This window comes from Cynocephalus volans, chromosome 7 (genome assembly GCF_027409185.1).
Source record: "Cynocephalus volans isolate mCynVol1 chromosome 7, mCynVol1.pri, whole genome shotgun sequence".
Taxonomy (NCBI): domain Eukaryota; kingdom Metazoa; phylum Chordata; class Mammalia; order Dermoptera; family Cynocephalidae; genus Cynocephalus; species Cynocephalus volans.
The window spans coordinates 144,978,568-144,999,795 of record NC_084466.1 but is presented as its reverse complement, the minus strand read 5'-3'; the positions used below and the strand labels follow the sequence as shown (position 1 = coordinate 144,999,795).

The 21,228-nt window shown below is 40.8% G+C and overlaps 1 pseudogene; it reads right to left on the bottom strand.

The window, feature by feature from the left end:
* Positions 1-820: 820 nt before the first annotated feature.
* LOC134381802 (thyroid hormone receptor-associated protein 3-like) overlaps positions 821-21,228 on the bottom strand; it is a 35,805-nt pseudogene continuing 15,397 nt past the window's right edge.

The window sequence follows — 21,228 nt, the reverse complement described above, 5'->3', positions numbered from 1 at the left end:
AAGCCTAGAATTTAGAGTATCCCTTTAGTCTATGCCTCTGTCTGCTAAATCTAACCATTCCCAATAACAGTTTTTTTGTCCTCCAAGGTGCTACTAGTCCCACCTTTACTATTCATGACTTAACAACAATCGTAATAATTAAGACTACAGTATTTGTCTAATATCTCCTGTTTTAAAAGACCAAAAAAAAAAAAAAAAAAAAAAAAATCTGCCATATGCCCAGAATAAGAAATAATAAAGAAAAGTTTGGTTTTTGTGTGTAAAAAAATGCAAATGTTTTCAATGTTGGTTAAAATTTCAATATATTCATTTTATTTATTTATTTTTAAGGTGAACACTTTGATGTTTATTCACATGCTTTGTTTTCTCTTTTAGGATCAAAGTTACCCAAATTAAATCGTTCTGCTAATATTACTACATATGTCTAAAAAAGAAAAGTAAAAAAGAAGGGCTTTTAAAATCAGGACAGGAGAGAAGAGATTGAAAATCATCAAATTAGTCTTCTTAGCTCCAAATGAAATGAAATTAAGAACAAAACTGTTGGTTTCTAATAGGGAACAAACCAAAATCCAAGCATCACTCTCCCTCCCTACCTCAGCCCCCACCCCACACACCAACAAAAGATGAGAAACACAGCTCCAGTCCAATGTGTTGTGTCCTGCTCAAGAGCTGGGTCTGACCCCAGGCTCCATGGCTGGCCTCCTCTGTCCTGTAGGATGCAGCGCCAGGATGTTCTCCACTTGTAGCAGGATTCTGCATGGCTGGTGGGGGTTGAGGGTGGGACTTTCAGAATTTTCTTGAGGCTCCTCTGTTTAGCTCTTCACCAGCCATCTTCCCAGTACCTCTCTGAGCTGGGCAAGGGCTCCCATAAGAGTGGCCCTTGCTCAGTTGTGGGCTGTAAATTGTCCTCTTCTCGGTTCTCTGTCCCACTCTCATTGTCTTCCATCTCTCCTTCCTCTCCACTGACCTTGTCATGGGCCCATTTAGGGCTGGTACTGGATTTCTGGAACATGAATTGGCCCCAACTTCAGGGAAAGGCTCCCCAGCCTGGCCACGGCCCACCCACTTGTCACTGCCTTCGCCTTCGTGGTCATCACTCAAGTGATACTTTTTGCTTTGGGTGTGTACTCTGGATCCCATTCCCCTTCCTGGTTTCTCTTTTGGAAATTGCTGGTGCTGTCATTGTTATTGTTACCAGCATAGCTGGCTCTGCCCCAGCCTCTCCCTCTGGCTCAAAGTTGAAAGGTTCCTCCAGCTCTGCCACCTCCCCTTTCACGTGGCCCCACAAAGTCTTTGGTCCCCAGTCTCGATTTGTTAAAGCCTGTGGAGCCCTAGTCAATCTCCTCTGTCTCTTCAGTGGACTCTTCTGCTTTGTAGGAGTGAGATGACTGGGAGGAAGAGGACGATGACCTGGAACCCTCGTGCGCTCTCAGGTGCTCCTGCTGCTTCTTTGATGCTTTATGCATTTTCTCTATTTTCTCAGCTGATCTTTCCCTTGAGCAGCTTGAGTCTCGGGAAGCCACTGATTCTCTTGATTTACCCTGTTTAAGGTCTGTGTCTCTTTGCATTTTTTACAGCCTTCAATATCAGGCTGGAGACCAACAGGATCATCTTTGTATTTTCCCTCAGCCTTGTAGCCAGGTTCCCAGGGACTTTCCATTTCATCATGAGCCAAACAATGTTTTCTGAACGTACTGGGGGAAATGTCTATCCTTCTGTGTATCTCTGGGCTTTTCCTGTTTTTAGTGGCTTCCTGCTCAGTTCCTCTCTTCGGTATTTAGTAAAGCATTCATGCAATGTCATTCCTGAGGACACAAAGTGATGCTCTTGAATGTGGTGAACAATGGTCACTACATGCTGGGCAAACACTTCTGAGGGGCTACAATGAGACTGAGTTGATTGTATGTGCTGGAAAATGGAACAAAATTCCTGTTCCTTTATGTTGCTATGGAATAGGTTCCAACAAAGCTCCCATTCCTGAGCCAATAAGTCACTGGGTCATGCAAGGTCCTCATCAAAAGAATCCATCTGGACACTGACCTGGGCATCTGAAGTAATAGAAAAGGGAGACGTCCCTGTGGAAAAATCTCCATTGGCTCCCAGCTTGTCTCATCTCTCAGAGGTCTTTCTCAGGGAAAGATGATGAGCTTTTCTCCTGGACTGCTTTGTAAGCAGTCACTCAGAAATTTTTTTTGGGGGGGATACAAACCCCCTGTGCCCACTTTCAGCTCTCTCGGTCCCTCCCCAAGCCTCCTTTTTGGATCTCTGCAAAAGACTCCTGCAACTCCTCTGTTTTTCTCTGCTTTTTCTGCATACACCAGGCCTCCCCATTAGCCTGACTTCTCCTCCTCTTGTTTTTTGTTTGCACCTGCTATGACTTTAGACATACATTTGGGTTCAACATCAAAACGGAAAGTCCCTCCTTCCCTTAGCTTTGTCCTTATCTTGATTGTCCATCTCCTGATTGTGGAAGTCAGCGATCTCAAAGTCATCTTGGAACTTACACCTTTTGGGAGATTGGATGCCCTGAAAAGGCTTCTCAGTATCAGTTTGGGGAGAAAATGGATCAGATTTCATTTTTCCATGACCCAAGCCTGTGTCAGAGAAGCTCCCTTTCTCTTTCATTTTCTCTTTATAGTATTTGTTGTTTCTGCTCCTTATCTTTTCCATTCTCTGTCTTCTGCTCTTCTAGATACGTCTTTGCATAGGCTGCTCCTCCGGAAGCAGCACTCTCCTCATTCTGAGATGAGCCATATGTTCAGCCAGTGGCCGGTGGACTTCTACCTTCAGGGCTCATTTTGGATGGACTCAAAGACCCAAAACCATGGTTGAACTGACCTTAGTGTATCCGAGACTTTGTCCCCAGCACCACTCGGCAGACACAAGCCCATCTGGGATGTGTTGGAAAGCAGAGGACTAGGTGTTAGCCCAGGACTAGGACAGGGTGACTGCCGCTTCACCATCACAGACTGGAGGAGGCTTTTGAGAGCTGAGCTCTGCTCCCGGGGACTCATCTCAGAAACCGCTGAGGCCCCTGATGCAGAACCAGTGCTGTAGGCGGTGGCACTTAGCCATGGCTTCAAGCTCTTAGATGCTTTTTGAGAGGTGCCTCCAGAGAACACCTGCTCCTTGGCCTGATCTCCCTGGTTATCCCTGGCAGCCTGAGATGGCTGGCTGTCCTGGGAAGAGGACTTTTTCTCCTTTGCAGACTTGTGCTTAGAAGATTCAACTTGGCTGTGGCTGGAGGAAGAACAAGAGTATGAGAAGTGCCTTGACCTGTCAGAAGAAGACATGGGAGTTTCTAGAATGGTTCCTGGACCTTGGTGAAGGGGACCTTCTCTTTCGGGACTGGGATATGGAATGGCCCTGACGGGGGCTATATGCTTGCCAGTAATTCTGCCAATTTGAGCAGCAGTTTTCATAGCTTCCTCGTTATACTGGCCCCATGGATAAAAGCCTCTGTTACGTCCTTGGAAATAAAAGGGCCTTCTATATCCTCTGATGTGACCTCAGAAATCCCGATTCTGATATACTCCTGGGTGATTTCTTTCTCTGTTTTCAGCTGGAGAATATGATCTGGAAAGAGACCTAGACCTCAGCCTGCGCTTCCATGAACAAGAGACAGATCAGCTTCGGGACCGAGACTTTGAAATGAATAAGAACTAGACCTTGGTGCAGATGCTGAATGAAAAGGGCAAGATCTAGGTTTGGATTTGTTTGCTTTAGATATTTCTGAAGAGAGAGTGGCTTGTCAGTTACACCTTATTTGAACAATGATTCAACTTGCACTGGATCACAGACACTGTAGAGAAAAATATAACTTTAACATGCGCCATTTGCTTCTCTACTAATGCTTGCTAAAAATGAGAAAACATAACTAATGCCATTTTAAGTAAGGCAGCTTCTAAGGGGTTATGCAGATGCCAGGCATAGTCAAGGTGGGCCCAGGCACACTAAATTCCAGGAAGGGAGTAACCACCACCCGGTTCCAGGAACTAACCAGTTCCTTATCTAGAAGCCACCTGGCCACAAGGAAGATAAACAATTGGGAAATACACTATTCCTTATCAGTGTGCCAGCCCACTAAAGCCCACCAATAAATCTAAAGGTTGCTTCAGATAACCAGTAAGCAGTATACAACTCATCCTGTTGCAAAAGTCTGTCTAAGAAACTGTATAAAAACTCCTGTGTTAAGGGCTCAGGGCCGCTTCTGTCCTGAAGACAGAGCAACCCCAGCATGCTGGAATAAACTCCTCTTGCTTGATTGCAACGGTCTCTGTCTCGTGGTCTTTGTGAGGTGAGCCATCCTGACGTGTGGGATTTGTGCACGGTGCACAGGTCTTACAACACTACCTCAAAAGAACACTCACAGTGCCACTAGCTTCTCCAATTTACATTTACAAAATCAGGGTACAAGTCTGGGCCCACTGCAGTGATCCAATAAAGTAATTTTAAATTTAAGAAATTGGACAGGAAATTCCTTGCTTTTCTCAAAAAAAAAAAAAAAAAAAAAAAAAGGCAGTTTACTTGTGAAATGTGAATTTTGATTCATATTCATGGCTCTTTAAAAAAATAAAAATTGAGCCTGGAAACTCCTATGTGACCAAAAGATATCTTGAGATTAGAAAGAATGTGTCAGTTATCTGACTTTTACACAGATGAGTCATTTAATGCATTCTATTTAGTATTTTTGTCTCCGACACCGTAGTGAAAACCATCTTTGACAAAATGCCTAGTCTAAGTTGCATTCTTTAAATTCAACTTAAGTTCATCCACTTGAAGAAGATTAATAAACACAATGTGCTTACCAGAGATTTGTTAATTTTGCTATTACTGTCAGCTCCTTGCTTGTTAGTCAAACCTGTGATGATGGGCATTAGACATAATTTACAGTGTTTAAGAGTGTCCCCCTGATTGATGGCCTTAATATCTAAGATCTTTGCATCTTTGTCAACACAGAGAACATTTTCCAGCCATGTAGGAGCTATGTCAGGACTTGGCTAAAAGTAGCATTTTAGATCAAATTCAGCAAACAATAAGAATCTTTTTTATTATGCTAAAAATATACATAACCAGAATTTTCCCAATAAATTTTATAAAAACTTCCACATGTGAACTTGACTTTAGAAGACAGTCTGTTCCTAATTTTAAGGGATTTGATTTGTTTTGCTTGTTTTACTGCAGAAACAAATTTCCCCTGGCAATCAGGATTATTTTCTTAAACTAATTTTTTCTTCATTTTTCCTGTGAAGGAACAACTATTTTAATTGACATTTATCACCAGACAGGATAAGAATCATTTCAGTTCCATGGAAGAAACATTTCCCATCTGTTTCAATAACCCAACTGGCTAATTACATTGCCAAGAATAATTTATCACAAACAGAAAAACCATTCTCTGGGAGGTAAGCTCTTACTGTTCTATCTTACCTCGCATACTGATTGATGCACAATTGTAGAAAACCGATGATACTATTGATACTTATGATAAATTATTACGGCCTGGACTTATTCTATGAATTAGATTCTGAAAGGAATCACAGAACACTGATTAATAATTTACATTGCCTTAAAAAGAAGGGATGGAGTCTCTTGGTTAGTTTATATCAGAGAAGTTGCATGTATTAACCATATCCTGCCTTGAAGGCGCAGAAGACTCATGGCTTAGCCTAACAAGGAGGAAATAAAATTCAGGCAGTGTGTCTGCAATATCAGCAACACCCTATGTGATTTTAACTTTGCTGGTGGGCAACACAGTGTGGGCTCTGAAGCTAGACTGTCTGTGCTTGAATCCCAGCTTGAACATTCACCTGTTTGGTAAATTATATAAATTTTTGGTGCCTTGGATTCCTCATCTGTAAAATGGGTATATTAATAATAATACTAACTATCTCATAGAGTTGTTGAGAATTAAATTAGATAACACATTTAAAGCTCAATGAATGCTAGCTATTAATATTAATAATATTATTATGATTATGGTTAATATTATTCTTATATACCTTTGGATATCGAGAACTTTGTAGTCTTCCAGATCCCCAGAAAAAGCAAACTCTCCTTGGTGGTGGGGGGGATGTCACTCCTTGGCTTTCATTATCAGTGTGACTCTCAACTCTGGCTGCACATTAGAATTACCTAGAAAGTTCTTAGAAAAGAAAAGCAATGTCCAGGATCCATCAGGAGGAGATTCTAATTTAACAGGTCTTGGATGGGGCTTAGGCACCCCTCTCCCCTCCAGTTTTTTTTTTTTTTTTTTTCCAGTTCTTCAGGAGTTTCCTAATGTACAGCCAGGGATCTTTGCAAGGATGGCTGAAAGTCAGCTGGAAGCAAACCTTGGGAACAAGCACACTAACACTAGGAAAGGCAAACAGGGATAATGAAGACCAGAGAATAAGAGAAATTGGGGTGGGAGGACCTCTTAATTTTGTCCAGGGAGAGCCAGGCTAAAGTGCTCATATCTCAGGGCTCATTCTAGCATAAGCATTTCTTGAGGTAGCCCTAAGGTTAAGGTTGACAATCAAGTTTCCTGGTGACTTCTGTCCTTTCCTCTGTGTCCGACCATATATCTTATTTTACCTTTTGGTGCCCCCATTTAAAAAAAGCATCAGAACCCTTTGGATATTCAATTTGTAAATTCCAACAAGAAGCCCCATTTCAGTAGTGATAACTTTTACCTCAGACAGACTGAATGTACTTAAAGTGATGAATTGTTTCAGCTCAAGGGACTCCTAACCACTAAATAGATGCGTTTGTTCTTTTGAAGGAATAAGAGGCTTCAAACCCTTAGGATGAACTTGTTGTTATTCTTCTTCTGTAATCGTTTCAAAAGCTCACTTTACTCACGAAAAAGAGGGGGAGGAGAGGAGACCAGGTTAATACCCACATTCAAAGAGTCAGAGAAACGGGCCATGCAGAGCCAGCAGAAAGTCTTACATTTCTGATGCTTTATAAAAACCTGTAATTCTGAGTGATCTTATCCTTTTATTTTGGTCTCCACGCCACATGTTCATCATAAAAATATTTCAAAAATTAGTGAAAAGTACACAAAGGAAGTTAAAAATGACTCTTAATTCCAGTACTTTCTTTCTCTTTATTTTTTAGTGTAAAAAGTTAAGAGTGAAATCCACACTCCTCCGTCTCTCCAAAGGTAAATGCCTCCAAAAATGTTTTATATTTATGTGTATGTACACATCTTTACTTTTATCTTGTTTCTGTTGCTGTGCTAAGTCTTTGCGGGAATTATTTAATCCCCACAATAACCTTGGAGGTAGAAAATATTAATATCCTCTTCACTCCCATTTTAGACGGAAGAAACAGAGCCTTCAAGAAGTTCCTTTACCCAGGTTCACATCTCATTTATTCATTTACTCAACAAATATTTATTGAGTTCCCACTATGTGCCAAGCACAATGCCTAGGCATAGGGAATATGAGAGTGGATTGGCCAGACATCTCCATAATCCATCTCTTACCATCTCTACTGCTATCACACAGGTCGAAGACACCATCTTCTCTCATCTGATTGCTGTGATAGCTGCTAACTGGTCTTCCCACTTCCACCCTTATCTCCCTGCAGTCTATTCTAAACACAGTAATTACGTCTCTCCCCTACTTCTTGAACACCTTTCATGGTCTCGCATGTTGCTCAGGATAAAAGGTGAAGCCCTTCCGGTGGTCAGTAAGACTCTACATGATCTGTGCCCCCTCACCCTCCCCTCCTGCTCTGCTCTCATCACACTGGCTTCCTGGCTGTCTCTTTAACATGCCAGGCATGCTCCTTCCTCAGGGTCTTTGCACTTCCAGTTCCTTTGGCCTGGAATATCCTTACCTCAGGAAGGGGCTCAGAACATGGCAGCCTAAAATATACCACACTGGCATATTGCTATGGGTTAAATGTGTCCCCCAAAACTTCATGTATTGGAAACTTGACCACCATTGTAACAGTGGTAAGAGGGTGGGAAATCCAATTATGTGCATTGAAAGGTGATTAGATTGTGAGGACTGTGCCTTTGTGAATGGACTGATTCATTCATGGAGTAATGGGTGTGGTTCTGATGGTTGTATAAGGAGAGCGAGTGAAAAGGTTAGCTCTCTTGCTCAGCCCATTCTCATCATGTGACACTGTCACTGTAGAGTCACCACCAAGAACAAGGCCCACACCAAATGTGTTCCCTGGACTTTGGACTTCCCAGCCTCCAAAACTGTAAGAAACGTATTTTATCTCTTTATAAATTCTGCAGTCTCTGGTATTCTGTTATAAGCAACAGAAATGACTACTACACATATTGATTATTTTGAGCCAAAGGCACTTAAGAAACAGCAAGTACAGAAATGACTCTCAGACTTCCCCTTTCCACCTAAAAGTAGGTCATAAAATTTACCATGACAAATGTGCCCTCCCTGTGCCAGATAGAGAACATTCTTATCATCAGAGACTAGAAGTCATTACCAAAATGGACCTGTAAAAACCAACCTCCTAAAATGACCCTTATTTTCCACTAATTTCCCACAATTTACCGACCCTAGCCCAAGCCTCTTTGTCTTGTCACATCCCCACAACTTAACATTTTTATATAAAAAGCTTATATAAAAGCTTATATTAAAAAGTCTATAAACTTTTGGGTGTAAAGGCTTCTCTGGGTCTTCATATTCCTCTGAGGACTCCTGTATACACATACAAATGTTATATAAATGTATATGTTTTTCTTCTGTTAATCTACGTTTTTTTAATTCTTAGTTTAGCCACTGAACCTAAGAGGGTAGAAGGAAGCTTTGCCTCCGGTACAGTCAGATACCCACATGGCTCACTTCCACACCCTCTTGAAGACTTTGCTTAAATGTTACCATTTTAGTGAAGGCTTTAATGATCACCCTATTTATAACCGCAATATCTGCCCCACTCCATGCTCCCCTGCTTTATTTTTGCTTTACATAGACACTGTATAATTTATTTTTCTTACTTTCTCTCTTTAGAATGTAAGCTTTATAAGGGCAGCCATTGTTTCTGTTTCAATCACTGTTTTTTGCAGAATGGTTATTCTGATCTTTGTAACATTTATTTATTTAACAAACACTTAGCACTTAATATGTTTCAGACACTGTTCTAACAAAACCAACTCATCAATATTCTACAAACATCAATTCTTTTAATCTTCACAGTGTCTCTATGAGATAGGCATTATTGCTATCCCTGTATCGAAGATGAGAAATCAGAGGCACACGAGGATTGGGTAAGTTGCCCAAGGTCACACCGAGAGTAGTGGCAAGGCCAGGATTTGAATCCAGGAAGTCTGGCTCCAGGGTCCAAGCCGTTACCCACTCTACTACACTGCCTCATCTTTAAACCCATGCTCTCTTATGAGCACCAATGTAATCCAGGACCTTGAGACATGGACTACCCACTTCATTGCTACAGCGATCATGTTCTCTGACCTAAAATATGAATACACAAGTTCACTCTGTTAACTAAAGGATAATTAGGGAGCAAATGAAAATAAAGATAGTAACTTTACTGTGATTTCACTAGAGGATGCAATAAACACTCACAGATTATTTTCCTATACTTGCAGGTAAGGTTTACAGAGTCTAAGAGATTTCTTTTTTCATTAACACCTCTTGTTTCTGAAGCAAGGAAAACTTAGGTTTGGAACTATAAATGTTTATGCTTCATGTCCAACATAAGAAGTACAGCAGTAGGCCTCAAGAGTTGACTGCAGTGAAGGTCAAAGTACTGTTTGATTATACGAGGCAGGAAGACAAGATTGAATTTAATGCCCCAAAACTGAATGAAGTGTTCCAATGATGGTACAGGTTGTTCCAAGAACTTTCTATTTAAACGACATGACATTGTGCAATAGGTGATGATTGGATCATATTTTACTTTTAATATTTTCGAATAAGCCAAGGCTAATGGGCATATAAACTAAGCTTAGTTCTAAAGTCTTCTAGCTCTGCTACCTTTCTTTTGTTGGCTTTTTTTCTTTTTTATAGTGTATTTTCAGTTGCTGATTGTAATGAAAATGCATTTAAGAAATATACTGTAAATTTGCAGCACAAGAAAAAAATCAGATATCCTGCTTTTCTTCCAAATTTGCATTTGCTGTAGAAAGTATGAGTATATTAACATACGTAAAAGGAAAATTTTAAATTGAAAAAAAAAATCACCCCTAACCCTACTATAAAAGCACAATAATTCTCACTTTTCTCTGTGTCTGTCTAGTATTTGTCTGTAGGCTCACTCAAAACAACAACAACAAATTAATAAATCTCCAATTAAAGGAAGAATTGGGAGATTGGTACAATTGAGTTCAGTTACTGACATTCCTTTCTAGGAACCCCCCTAACCATAGCATCTATCAGTTCACTGAAATCATGACATGGTAGAGCTGGAGGGACCTTAGAGATCATCTGCTTCACCTCCTGCACTTTGGCCGTAGCTGTGTTTCAGTATTGTCAGTCTTAACAATAGCTAGAACAGCCGCTGTCATTCATTCAACATCAGAGATATTTGCTGGATACTTTGTATGTTTTACTTCTAATCTTCCTGGCAATTACACAAAGAGTGAGTACAAATGATCCGGGTTTGAATCCAATAGCATAAGGACAACATAGCACCAACCTCCTATGACTTTAGGAAGGATTAATTAAGGTAAAATATGTAAGTCACTTGGCACGTAGCCTAGCTATTTTATCGTCATCCATTTTTCAGATGAGGAAACCGAGGCTCAGGAAGGTTAAATAATCTGGTCACATGGTTTGTGTGCTTCAGTTTCTCACACAGCCAACTAAGTTAGTGCCTAGGATAACGTTTCATAAATATACCCAGTGGGCCACATGCTTCAAAATCACCTGGGGTGCATGGTAAAAATTCGGTTTCCTGGGTCCTTCCCTAAACTGACTGACTCATCAGACCCTGTAGAAGTAGAGAATGGAAATATGCATTTTAGAAGTTCATTAAATGCTTCTGTGCACTAAAATTTAGAACCATTAATGCTCAGCTTTCCAAACTCACCAGCCAAGTTCCTGGGCTCTAGCCTGAGTTTCCTCCCTTTGTGAAATAGGAATAAGATCACTGTCCCTCAAACTAGTTGGGAGGATTAAAATAGTACATTACATAGGAAAGTGCTTTGTATACTGTCAAAGAATTATTATTTCTCTCCAATAAGAATCAAGCCCTTGCCAAATAAGGAAGGTCAATGCCCAGTTTCTCCAAATTATCAGCACCATCACAGACGCAGTTCATGCTAGGCCTACCCAGGTAGCCAACGAGATTACATTGCATTTGTCATCTCTCATTATTTAACTCTCAGCCCTAAACATATAGACACTGTTCTGAAGATTTAGTGTCATCTCCTTAAATCCCTCATCATAATGGTCTTCCCAGACAAAAATGGATGTTGCCACAATTGATATTAAACACTATTCTCCACTGTGTTCTTTTCTTGCCTGTTCCAGTAGAATCACAGTTCCGTTTTTCTATGGGTGACTAGAAAGCCCAAAGTTTGCTAAAGAGGTCTTTGCACTCCATGTTTTATATCTGGAGCTGTTAAAGTGTGTCTGACATTTTCTTTTTCAGGTATATGATTATGAGTTAAATCAGCACATAATCAAACCAGTCCATTTGGCTAATCTCCCTCTTAATAGAGTAGCTTTTTAGGGAAGGGAATATGAGCAACATGTAAAGAGAAAAGAAAAAGCCCAGAAGCCACAAGAGTGAGAAATAACGAGTGAGCTGTGGGCAGAACTGGACTAAAGCAGCACCGAGGATGTGGCCCAGTGAGAGGCAGCAGGAGTTATTTTCTTCACACTCTCTCCCATGAAGCTAGCCTCTCCATGGAAACTCCTCACAAAAAGAATGGAAAAATTTTAGCTGGAAGAATGTGGCTTTTCATCTGCCTAAAGGAAAATTTTCAGGTCCATTTAGGCACCGAATGTCTGGTTTTCTAGAACCCCATACTATGAAATAAGTGAAGATCTGTTGTTTTCTGCTTGATTAGTTCCTACTTTGCTTCATTTTTGTGAGTCTTATGGAGCTACTACTAATCCTAGTTCTGAATTCCCCTACCAAAAGTGATTTCTCCAGGGACAGACATACAACCCAGGCCTCGCCAATAAATGTTCTATCCTGGGATTCTTTTTAAATTTTTAAGATGAAGAAGGAAAGACTTTGCATTTTCGGTCACAGAGCTGGAAAGGTGAGACTTAGGGGTGTTGCTGGTTATCATCATCACCGTGAAAAGAAAGTCTCCATGTGCAGAAAGAGAGAATAAAGCCATGCAGAATTCAGAAGAATTGGGAATGAGAGGAGAGACCCTGCTCCCTGGTCCCTGCAGTTATCCAATGCTCTTCTAATAAAATCTCTTATGAATCTCTTTTGACTTAAACTAGTCCGAATTAGCTTTCTGTCCCTTGCAAACCAGAGTTCTCACTAAACACAACTGTGCCACTGTGCCCTGCCTCAGTTCCTCCTGTCTCCTCACACAGCACCTGAATACATAATACTCTTCATTTCAATCTGTAATAAATCATTTCTACATGTTTCTCATCTCGATAAACCATCCTTTTGCGAAACATCATGAGAAGGCTAGTAAACTAATCCTCTCAAGGTAACTCATGATGGATCCTGGCTTAATGTACTACTTTTCCTGGGATACTGCAGATCTTAATACTACTACTAATGCTACTGCTATTAACAATAATAAAAAAAGCAACAACAACAATATGACTACAACTTCTGTTTATTGAGTGGCAGGCACTATGCTATGCACATTATACACATGAACTCATTTAAACCTTATAACAACCCTAATATTCCCCTTTTATAGGTAAGGAAACTGAGATGAGATGTGGTGGTAAGGAGACTCTTAACCCAATGAAATAATCCCCGATAGTATAATTTCAGGAACTGTAGCTAGTGGTTATCTGCCCACCATCCTTAAACCTGTGTCACCTCCCATAGTCTGTAGCTCTCCATGTGTAACCGGTCAGGAGTGTAGGGGGGAAGGGTTGGTTAGGGAGCTCCATATTTTGCTTTTTATCTGGAAACTTATGATTAAGAAAGGCCATAGTTCAGCATTTGCCAGACAGAAAGGAAGGTCGTGTACTATCCGTTCAAAACAAGCAAGGAACAGGCTGGAATCCAAGGAACCCTGCCAAAAGAGACTGGGCCAAGAGAATATTCATCATCAGGTATCATCCATACAGTGAACACATGGTTGAATCACTTCCCAGAGTAAAGGGATCAATGATATTGGGAATAGGGTTCAGAAAAATGAGCCCATGTTTTCTATTCAAGCCCTCGCAAGACTGACTCTTGCCAAGCTTAGGAGCAGACCTAATTCCACCCCAATGTTTCTTCTCTTCTATCCCTCCCTCCCTCCATCCTTTCTTCCTTCCCTTCTTCCCTCCCTCCTTCCTTTCTTCAATAGATAATTAGTGAGACTCTATGACATATTGAGATAAGATTCCTGCCTTTGGGGAGATTATAATTCACAGGAAAAACAGGCAAGAAAGCCAGCAATAACAATAGAGTATAGGACATATGATGATATAATAGAAAGAGCACTGGCTTAGGAGACAAAATGGTTCAGCTCAGAGTCATGACTCTGCCTCTTACCAATAGATACAATCTTGGGCAAGTTATTTAACTATATGTGTCTGTGTTTCCTCATCCATAAGGTGAAGATAATAATCATATCTATTTAACAGGGTTGTTGGATGCTTAAATGAGGTACATAATCCATGTAAAAAAAAAATTGGACATGGTATCTGGCAAATACTAACTGTTCAATAGATGTTTCTACTACTTCTCTGCAAGTGTTTGTCCTAAAGAGGCAAGCCAGTAAAGACTCTCTTCATTTCTGATTGTGAAATACATTAACATCTATAAAGCAAATATATTTCACAGGGCCTATTCTCCAAAGCCCTGTAGTTTAAGTTTTAGCCTAACCTTTTGGAATTACATATAGAAATGTTAACCTTGCAAAAGACAGGAAACTTTCCTCAGGCTAAAGTCTTTGTAACATAGCAAACTTACTGACTCAAGGACAGACGAGTTAGTTGATATGTAAAAATACTGGGGAAATTGCTTTAGGGAAAACCAGTGTTTGCTAAGATCAAGCTTTTGTTGGTGGATCAACTCAACCTTTGCAAATTGCATTATGGAATGTCATTTTGCTTGTTTCACTGATGTTACCAGCCTCTATTGTTAAACTATACTTGGCCATAACCCCAACTATGTTCTTTTCCTGTAACTTCCTGGTCTGGAAAATAAATGTGGGGAGAGAACCCCAGTTTGTGGTTAATTTCTAAAGGAAGGAATGCCTCTCTCTTGAGGGTTCCAGGAAATTACCCCTTCGGGGTCTCTCACTGCTCAGAAGAAATGAGCTTTGAGTAATCCTTTTGCGGCTCCATCACCCAGGGGAAGAGAGGTGATAGATCCATGTGAGGCAAAGCAACACTGATTTCATTCAACAAGCGTTACTAAGAGCCTATGAAGAACACAGTATCTGGGGAAAAAATCAAAGATTGCAAGGCCCAGTCTCTATCATCAAGCAATTTATAAACTAGCAAAGGAACAAGATAGATGAGTGTTTAAATGCTAGGAAGAACAATTCAAACAAGTGTCCTTGGAAGACTAACATGGTCAGAAAATGCTTCATGGAATTGGTGGGTATGCAGCTGGGCTTCGAAAGAGGGATGAGATGTGATGAGGAGGAGGAAGGTATCCAAGGTGGGGAAACCAGCATAAGCACTGTTCTGGGGATGAGGTAGACCAACCTGGCTAGGGCTTGCTTCCTTTTGGGAATCGGTAGGTCAGAAGGTTGGAAAGGTCTGTTGGGTCCTGTATGATTGGCTTGGGAGTGTCAATTGATCTTGATTTCAATGGGTACCCACAAAGGTTTGCATGTTGGAGAACAGCACAGTTCTAGTGCTGTTTTAGGAATATTAGTTGCTGCATGCATGCAGGCTAGATTGCTGGGGACTAACTTCCAGTGAGGTCAGTTTGGTGACTACATCTGTCCATGTGTAGAGCAACAGAGAACTGATTAGTGCTGAATTAGTGAGGAAGAAAAGGAAGTGACTATAAAAGACATTTTTAACTGTTTTTTTTTTTTTTTAGTTATGTTAAAATACACATAGCAAAACTTACCATCTTAACATTTTTAAGCAAACATTCAGTAGTGGTAAGTACATTCACATCGTTGTGCAACCAATCTTCACAACTTTTTCACCTTGAAAAACTGAAACTATAACAATTAAACAACTCCTCTGCACTTTCTCCTCCCCCCAGCTCTTGGCAACCATCATTCTGTTTTCTAACAGACATTTTATATCATTTAGAATTCTTTTGGTTTCAAGAGCAAAAGAGAACTTAAGCTAACATACAAAGGGAATGGGAAGGGACTTACCATAGATTTACAAAAGAGGAACATGATGCTCCCAGACAGGAATGTATCTGGGCCTCTGGACTGATTGAAATCTAACCAGAAAGGAGTCAGACTTCGCTCAGTCCACGTCTGCTTCTCTGTGTGTGCAAGTTCATTCCTTCTGTATGCAACTTCATTCCCTCTGTGCAAACTGGCTTCCTCTGCGTCTCTCTACTTGGTAGTATGTAGCCTCCCTATAACTCTGAGTTCAGCCACATGCAGAAACTAAATAGCTGTTTCTGAATTTCAATTCAAAATTTCAGAGAGAGAGAAAGAGAGAGAATATGGCTGATTGGCCCAGCTTGTGCTAATTGTCTGTCACTGTTCCAATCAGCTAGTGCCTCCAAAAGAGTCATATAGTACATATATGGCTGCGAGGACTGATTTTGAGACAGGACAGTGGTCTTTGTGAACTGGGCGGTGTCAAAAGACAAAATTACAACAAATTTAGTTATAGATCTAATTGGCTTTTATTTGCAATTCATGAATCAGGGCAGCTTCCATTTTACAAAATAGAATGAAACTTCCTACCAGGCAACAGCAGAACAGTGGGTTTCATAAGGTAGGAGCAAGGAAACAGAACAAGAAAAAAATACCTGATTGGTTAACATCTATCTGCATGTTCCCTTTTGGAAGTACTGCTACAATCTTGTAAATTTAACAAGGTACTGTTGGACTGGGGAAGGAAGTTAAAATACGTCATTTACATTCTTTCACGAGAAACAGAAGAGAGAGCACTGTCACCTACAGGATCACTGCAAAAGGAGAGCAGGCACATTTTGCGCTATAGCCTAAACGCTGACAGTCATCTGTCCTGATTTATGAAACTGCCTCTGGAGTCAGGGTAATTTCAGTGGCCTTTCTGTAGCCAGGCTTTCTGGGGAGATTTCTGCAAAGGCACGGTTTGTTCTTATTAGTAAGGAAAAAAAGACAAAAATGAGAAGGTGGAATTCAGCAAGGATCCAAAGTTAAAAATAAAATTCAAATCAAATCAGTCTCTGATACATCCTGAGAACCTCCCACAAACCATTCCAGACTTTGTTATCAGCAGATCGGTGACATCAGCTGCACTTAAAATGCAGTAAACATAATTAAATACAGGATCCAAAAGGATAAAGTGATATAGTCACAAAGCTACCAGAAGTTCTCTTTCTCCAAAATATTGAAGCTCTAGCTTCTTTTAATTTAATTTTACCTGAAAATTTCAAGAGACCAGTTGAATTCTTTGAGATTACACTTTCTGTTTTAGATGAAAGCCGAGTAATTCAGCGAACTGCACTTCAACTCATTTCTCTAGACATCAGTTACCAGAAACCTTTTTAATGAAAGCTTTGAGGACTGTCTGTCCATTATGCTGCTAAGGAGCCTGAGTCAGCAAACTCATTCAGATTTAAAAATTTAACTGGCCCTCATCCAACCGTTAATCAAAAGCTAATGCACTTTTCCAACCTAAGTCTTTTGCATTCACCGTCTAGAGAGGATGTTGGATAAAACAGCTGGTTCAGTATGCTAACTGCCATCACAGTTGTGCTGCAGTAATGCTGTGTGTGTGTGTGTGTGTGTGCGTGCATGTGTGCAGATTTTTTTTAAAGGAATAACCTACAGAAGGTCCTCAAAGTCGTTGAGCATTAATGAGGCTTTGTAAGGTCAGACTTGTCACAAATGCTTTTTCTCCTGCACTGAAAATGGAGCAGGGTATAGGCTGTTTGCCTTTGCACAGCTCCCAGAGTCTGTGGACAGAATTAACAATTGAATGGGTCTGGATAATGGCAGGGAAATTCTTCAAAGAATCTAAGTTTCTTCCTTGGAAGAGCTTTGTGATAAGGCTGAATATATCCTGAAAGGCAAGAAGTTGAATACTTAATTCCCTGTGGTTAAAATGATCACAAATGACAGAAAAATGACCAGTGTTGGGCTCTAGGGCAACGGTTAATGAATTGGAAAAGGAAACTACTAGATAGAACTCTGGCAGAATGACTGCCAAGAATGGAGGTATTCTCACAGAGGAATTTGTTTATTCACTTCTGTTCACTGAAAGATTAAAACACAATCCAGAGTGCTTTTAGGAGCAAGCCTGGACACTTAACTCAGCACCTGTGCCTTGTGAGATTTTATGGAAAAGTCACCTTTTCATCTAGGTACAAAAGGTCAAAGAGGTCACGACTGCCTACTTGAGTCAAAATAGTTCTCATCATAAAGTAAAAAAAATCTTTTAAATAGAATCTCAACGACCCGACCAAAGAAATACTTAGTCTTTCACACAGTTTCTTTTTTCTTATTTTTAAAAATCAGATAAAGCCAGCATGCTCTTTTAATTGCATGGATTGTATTTTTTTTTTTCTTAGCTAATGACTTCCTGGTTATAAGTGAGCACAGAAATGGACAGATCAGCCTATTTCAGCCAATCCCATGATTTTTTTAACACATGAGAGTTGTAGAGAAAAAATGTCCATACCATATTCCTTAATACCCCTTTATATGTAAGCAAGAGCCTTAAAAGCATATAAAACATTTACACTTAAGAAGCACAACTCTCATTAATAGATGTGTATTAGCAAAGCCAAGTGTTGCATGAGAAGGAATTGTGTGTGAATGGCTTACAGGAAAATTGCACAAATTATCAGTGAAGTCAAAATAATTACGCTGTAAAATTAGAGGGCTTGTTAAAAAGCAAGGTTTACCTCAAGAGCTCAGCTTTCTCATTTCTCTCTCATAATCGCAGACTTTGGAGCTCCAGAGAGGGATGCTTTCTGGGACTGCCAGGAGTACTTACTGCTCCAGGTGGTCGTTTGAGGATTCAGGCACTGATTTCCTGTGGAGAGTCAGCAGAAACCACAGCTGACTTCTGAAGGAAGGAAGGCTAGACACACAAAGAGACTGATTTCACTTTGGAGGCTGCATTGCTTAGTACTAAATCCGTGGACATGACAGACTTGATGGTGTTAATTTCAGTGCTGTGCCCTAAGCACATATTTTGGAAAATATGTTAAGTGCCCAAAAGACAGTTTCTAGAACATCCCATATTTAGGAGACCTCCCTATATTCCAGGAGCAGCTCATTTGGTGTTGATTTCAGTATGGGAATGCTTTAGTTCCAAAATGTGAATAAACTTTACAATGTGTCAAAACAATCCATTTCTAGAATGTCTACTGTGAACTAGGCCTTTCCTTTTGCAAGAGTGCTCAATCCAAGCGAAGGTGAAGAGCCCTGGGAGCATGGTCCAGTGGCTACAGTTATTTGGTCTAGGATAACCTATAGAAGACATCGTCCTCTGGGACAATACAAAAGCAAAGCTAGGCAGTCCATGCAAACCAGCCACCAGTCCCAGAGATAAGGAAAGAAGGAAGAGCACTAAAGTGAAGCAACAAGAAAGGGAGGGAACCATATGAGGAGCTCAGCTTGGGAGCAACACTGTGGAAGCTTTTTGCAGGGCACCAATAGCCTCGGGTATAAGGCTGAGTGAGCTGTTAAAGGCAAGCACAGGACTCAAGATACAGGCACCCACTGGTTTAATGTCTTTTCCCCTGTGTACTACTGTGTTGGAAGCGTTTGTAATATTTAGGAAGACATCAAAGGAAACCATTTTTAACATGATATGATGGCCTTATCCCCTCCCTAACACACATCCCTTCCTCTGATAAGATTCCACTAACACCACTACCACCACCACCTCAGGGACAGACATGTGACCCACACTGGATTAATCTTATTATCCTATTCCCTTGTCCTTGAAGCCCTCTCCACCTTGACCTCTCTGTGAAAAGGTTACACGAACCAATAATTTTCCTCTTTGACTGCTTTGAATTGAGTTTCTGTCACTTGCAATCCAAGAGTTCTAAATAATACACATTGTTATCTAGTTTTCACTCTGCTTTTCTTTCTCTCGCATACAAATAAAGGTGTGTGTATCGTAAACACATACAAGAATACTGCTTACGATTAAAATACGTAATGACTTCCTGGAGAGCCTAGATTAGGCTTACAGAGTGGGTGGGGGAGGGGATAGTTAAACAATAGCCCCCAAAAGCCATGAGGCATCAGAAGGTTGAGGGTCTGATACAAGGACAGAATTTAAACTTGCCTCTGTGGGTTCTCTTTTAGCTGTAGGTAAAGCTCATTGCTTTCTCTGGTACCCACATGGAGATGTTTAAAGTAATTGGGGAGCAGCTGGAAATAAGGAAGGAGAAAAAATGGAGCAATCAATCAATAGCTGTCTATTGTGTACTTCCTTTGTGAAAGGCACTGCTAGGTGCTGTATGAAATCTACAGATGGATAGAACATGGTCTAACACCCTTGAGAAGACCACATTCTATTTGGGGAGACAAGACATGCACACAGACAATTACCCAATACAAGGAAGCAGGTACTAAAGATTAGTAAGTCGATTAGACAGAAAATGTTGCATAAGTTTGGAAGCAACATAGATCATTACAAGCTGGTGTTTTATTATTTCTTCGGTTGCAAGGAGACTCTGGCCAATGTTAGCTAAATAGGGATTTATTGAAAAGGCAGTTCACAGGACTGAAGAAAGAGTTGAACAACGGACCTTCTGGAGGACATGAACCAGGGTAGCCCCCAAAGACCTCCTCAATGGTAATCATAATGGTGTAAGCATGAAGAATAAGGGCCTGGACCTAGAAGGCAGGCAGTGAGAAGGAAGAAGTCTCCAGGAGAAAGACATTTAAAAGTTCTTCTGTTCCCTAAACCTGAGAGAATGTGTATTTATTGCTCTCAGAGACTGGAAAGAGAAGTTGATCAGATATAACTGACTAAGGGATCTAAGAGATTGGAGAAAGATTTGTGGATATTGAGGGCAAAAATATCATAGCAGAATCTCAGCCATAATTAAGAATTCTCCAGACTCAGATTAAGAACCAGCTAGGAGTTTTAACTGCTTAAGAACCAAACTAATTTTCTAAAAGTGACTCCTAGAAGCCCTTCTGCACTGAGAAATCTGACTCAGCCATCAGCATGCAGAAGCGAACGCTTGGCCTTCTGGCTTTATTGAGCACTATTGACAGGACCAGGCATCCATGACAGCGAATCACAAAGTTCCAATTAGCTCTTGTCTCCAATGCCCTTCCACAGGGCACCTCCTGCCCGAATGAGACTGGCACAGACTTAGGCCTGAGGATCCTACAGAGAGACAGAGTAAGCAGCCCAAACATTGCGAAATGGTTACATCAGACAGCAAACCGTGCAAGGGTTCTGACACTAAGCTGTATTTCACAGAAGAGGAAACACATTTTGTTTGTTAAAGGAACACTTTAAAGGGAATCTTATGGCCACATGGTGGGGCCTTAGGCAGTGGGTGTAGAATTACAAAGTTGACAATATTATGTGCAGCAGCCACAGATGGCTTCCTTCGACTCAGCCAAGTAGGAGGCAGAACAATTTGAGGAAAGACTTCCTATGATCCTTGTAAGCTATTTCCTATTACTAATAGAGACGGTGATTCTTCACTGTTAAGAAGGAAGTCTTATTCTCCCAAATCTCATATTCCCATATTCCCATAAAGAATTCCAGGAGGGTAAACCTTGGGAGCAAACCTTGCCCACTCTTTCACCACACCACCTCGCTGGCTCTGTCCAGAATGAATCATGTGACTGTTCGGTTAGGAAGGAGGAGCTGAGCAGCTGAGGCTTAGTGCCTTTTGTGCTCTGCTTTTTTGGAGTAGCCTGCCCTTAGCCTACTGTCTCCGCCACCGCCGTGCACTAAGAGGTTACCCTGTGGGAGGGACACAAATGTCAGCTCTACCAGTGACTGGGTGGGTAGGTCTGTAACCACACACTTAAGCTAC